The following is a 4,851-nucleotide window of genomic DNA, read 5'->3' on the forward strand; positions in this document are numbered from 1 at the left end:
AGCAGGATTACCAGTCAGCTCATTTTGTTGTCTGTTCCCCAAGTTCATGTCTAGAGTACAGACACAGATGTCATGGTTTAGGCTGTGAAATGTTTGAGAACAGTAGATTCCTTTTAAGTAAAGTTTATACATCTCTTGTTATTACTGATCCTATAGACTTGATTTGTTGTCAGAAGAGATTTGAATCTAAAAAACCTTGCCATTTATTGACTAAGCAATTGCATCAAATTAATTTTTGCACAGAGGTGGTAATGTCTTGTCCCTTTTGGAGTTGATTTCTACTCCAGCCATGTTTTTTCCTCTCTGCTACAATTTTATTTGGATCACTATTATTGTACTGAGTGAGTTTTATTTGTGAAACATGGATTCCACACAGATTGCATTTGTCATGGCACACATTTGCAGTGATAATGATGTGGCAGTAGGATAGGACTATGTAATAACCTTTTGCTGTGCAAGCAGCATCATTAAATGGGCACATGCTTTAGTGAAACTCAAAGGAGGCTAGCATCACAACTATGCTCTGTTGATAGAAGACTTGAAGGTCTGATGTACTCAATGAAGTGAAATTTAATATATGATGCTATATTATCAATAACTAAAATAAATAGTTCCAAAGAATAAGAGAATATTCTTCTTTTGAATATTCTTTTTTCTTTCTCTCACTATAATTCCACTTACAGCTGAGTTTCTCGACTCATAGAACAAAACTTCCCTTAGATTATGATTTTCACAGAACCGAATCTTTGAGCAGCAGGATGATATAGGTCTTAAAATATATCTGACAAAGCCAGGTGTGATGGTGCATGCCTTTAATCCCAGCACTCAGGAGGCAGACATAAGTGGATCTCTGTGAAACTGAGGCCAGCCTGGTCTAAGTTCCAGGACAGCTACGGCTATAGGGAGACCATAGCAGAAAAAAAAATTGTCTGACAACCTTGTGGCTATACTAGAATAGTCAGGAAGAAAGACAAGTGAAAAATTAAAGAGTGAGTGAATGAATAATACATGTAATTACCTCAAGAACTATAATTTCATGTAGATTGGAAAGATGAGGCTGGAATTTAACAGACCCACTGGAGTCACTTCAGTACTTCTTTCCCAGTGAAACAGTGATCAGTATATTGACCTGACCGCTCCTCAATGGTAAAGGTTTCAGTTCCCAAGCATGCATTCAATGAGCACTAACTGGATGTGTCATGGTGTAGACAACCTAGCAGAGATGCTGAAGGCATGAAGGATTGGATTTAAATTATGTCCTTAATTATCTGCACTGTTATATTAAGAACTTTTTACATCAGCCCTCTTGTAATTATTTTTTCACTTTCATGGTCAATCACTACCTTGAAGAATCAATGAAGGCTGGAGAGATGGCTTAGCAGTTAAGAGCACTTGTTGATCTTGCAGAGGACCATAGTTTGGTTTCCATCATCCACATAGCAACTACCAACAGTCCCTAACTCAAGTTCTAGGTATTCTGACACCCTCTTCTGGCCTCTACGTGGATTGCACATGGGTGCACTAACATCATGCAGGCAAAGCACTCATATACCTAAAATAAAATAAAAGTAAATAAATAAAAATTAAAAATACTATAAATCGGGGCAGGAGAGATGGCTCAGCAGTTAAGAATACTGGTTGTTCTTGCAGAAGACCCGGGTTCGAATCCCAGCACCCCAGTCCCAGGGGATATGACAGCCTCTTCTGACCTCCTCGGGCATTGCATGACACGGGTGTACTTATCTACATGTAGGCAACATATGCATACACATAAAATAAAAATAATAAATAAAAAACTGTAATCTGTTTATGTTTATATCTTCTACTAAGTAGAAGATTTGCTGTAAAGAACAAGTGAAAATCACTTTAAATTATTTGAAGAACCATTATGTTCAGGACTAGGTTTATACATCACACTAAATTGAGAAAAACACTTGAGCCTTCTAAATAGATTACAATATAATCTGAAACAGTGAGTGCCTTGTTCATGAAAAAAATAGTCCTGAGGTTTGGTGACTATTCATAGGATTTGTTGAGTGTTCAAAGACAGATTTGAAGGTTGAAAATTATTTTAATCAGTGTCTTAGTGGAAGTCAAATAACATTTTGTTTTCAAATGTACCCACTAGTTGGTAAAATTACTGTGTTACTGACAAAAATATCACATGTAATTATTCCCACTGCAGGGTGACATCACAGACTTCTAAAGGGCATGCCTCATTTCCACTGTAAGATCCACTCCCAAGCATTAGGTTAGAAGCCTTTATATTCTTTCATTTTTCAACATTCCAATTGCATGCTGGAGGGAAATAGATGAGCAGTCTTCCTTACCTCATCATAGGACCTGAGTGGCTTCCTTTAGTATATCTTAGTGCAGAGGACAAAACTTAAATGCACCAGATATATAGAAAATATACTCAAAATAAAAATTCCTTGGTCTGAGGAAGTTTAGAAGATTCTGAGCTGTAAGGATTGAGAGATTTACAGGAATGTTTAAGTATTATATTACAGTTCAAAATTACTATTTGTTTAGAAAACATAACGAATTTGATATTTTAAAGATGCAATGTTTGCCCTAGAATATAACAAAGCAGAGATTATTGTTCATTATGGTAAGTCTTGAAACTCCATCTGGAAAAGGTAAATGTCTCTGTTCAACTTCTCTGCATATGAGTTCTGCAGCACTAGCCTAGGGAAGTGTGTTACAACCATCATCTGTTCCTTCTTTGCCTCAAACTGTTGTTTATTTAATGAGTCTTTGTACAGTTCATAAAATTCTTATTACCAATTCTTAGTTATACTAAATCATCACTTTGCTTAAAGTGCAGTGATGATTGTGTGTTATTAAAAGTACTTATTCTAGGTGTACAGGAAAGCAAAGTTTGAAAGTCAAGAACAAGAAGGATTAAGTTTGCTTATATTGTAAGTGTTCTATTTTTACTTTTGAGATTTCTATTAATGTAAGATTAATTTTTTATGCATCTCATTTTTCAAAAGTCTGAATAGTTCCACTATGTAACTGCCTCTGTACTTCAAATTTAGCAGTGAAAATAGCCTTGGGGATAATCTGTCCCAATTTTCTAACTTGTCAGTAGAAAAACATTATTCTTCTTTACAAGTATTTCCTGTTTTAATTATTACTAAATAGGAAGTGCATGGCTTTGATTGTAGCATATGGTTTATTAGATATTTGAAAGACATATTTGGGGAGGATTTTCTAGCTGTTTCCTCTATTTTATTGGCAGATTACCTCCTTTTGATTATATAGTAGAATACTACATATGCAAAAGTATTTTTCTGAAGCAATAGAATAAATCACGATAATGCCACTTTGTCATTTTAAAAATATTTTATTTATTATTTTTATTTTATGTGTGTGAGTGTATTGCCTGCATGTGTGTAAGTGCACCCATGTTGTGCAATGGCAGTGGAAGTCAGAAAAGTGTGGTGGATCCCCTGGAATTGGAGTTAGAGAGAGCTGTTAGCTGTCATGTGGGTGCCGGGACTTGAGAACCCACGTCCTATGCAAAAGCAGCCAGTACTCTTAGCCGCTGAGCCATCTCTCCAGCCACACACTTTGTCGATTTTCAGACCTCTCTCTCTTTCTGTTTTTTTCCCTCCACACCATCCCTACAATAATTGCCTATTTTGTCCCATGCACACATATGTATTATCACTTACATTCATTACTATACTCTGTCAAAATAAATCCTCAAGTATCTTGTAACCAATGTCATGAATTTTCATCTATCTCATGTGGAAGACAAAGATACTCCAATGACATGAAGATTAGACTTGTATTCCCTGTCTTTTTTCTTTATCTTATGGATTCTGAGACAGTAATTGATCATTTGTCAGGTGCAGAAATTATAAAGTTTGTGGCAAAGAGAGCCACTCCTGGCTGCTTACTATACACAGAGAAGCAGAGAGTCACAAATGCCTCACTTTTCCTTGAATTTTCTCAAGTTCTGAATTTATACTGTCTATTAAAAGGTATACAAATAACCAACACTGAAAAGTAGTTTATGCATGAATAATTTTTATAGACCAGACTGTTTTGCTGTAGGTAGCATTTCAATCATTACTAAAATCTGTTTGTTTCATCATGACCAAATGTTAGGCATTTATGTACTTGCTTTTATATTTTGATTTGTTTATTAAAATTATTATTTTCAAAACTCAGAGGATCAATATTATACTTGAGCAGAAAATAGTTACCAACCTACTTTTTATTTATTTGTTTATTGATTGATTGATTTATACTTGTTATTTTGTGAATATCATGCATGAGTATTGTCTTTGCATTATTTCCATCCCTCCCAGTTCCCCTCAAACTCTTTTCATGTCCCCCACCATTCTGTCTCAATTTCCTGTCCTTTGATTGTTATTGTTACTTATACATTACATACATACATTCTTAAATAGCATAGACACCACACATGCACACACACACACAGAGAGAGAGAGAGAGAGAGAGAGAGAGAGAGAGAGAGAGAGAGAGAGCCTGTAGTTATGAATGTTTGCTAGTTGCCATATAGGTCCTGGTAATGAACACAGGTCCTCTGCAAGAGCAACCATGCATTCTTAAACACTGAGTCATCTCTCCAGCCCCTCAACCCTGCTTTTTAAAAAGAGAACTTCACTGCCTGAATGTCTATGTGACAAAATTTATGAGTATTTAGTGAGCTGGAGAAGAATAAGTTTTTTTCCATAAGGCCTGAGCTCACCCCACAGCACAGTGCTTCCATGTGTATTGCATACTATTTCAAAGCTCATAATTTACAAACTTTGTTTACTCAAGGCAGGATAATCTTAAAGTATAAAATTAATTATATTAATTAAATGAATGAAT

This window comes from Nannospalax galili, unplaced genomic scaffold (genome assembly GCF_000622305.1).
Source record: "Nannospalax galili isolate Female #2095 unplaced genomic scaffold, S.galili_v1.0 scaffold1423, whole genome shotgun sequence".
In the NCBI taxonomy this organism is placed as follows: domain Eukaryota; kingdom Metazoa; phylum Chordata; class Mammalia; order Rodentia; family Spalacidae; genus Nannospalax; species Nannospalax galili.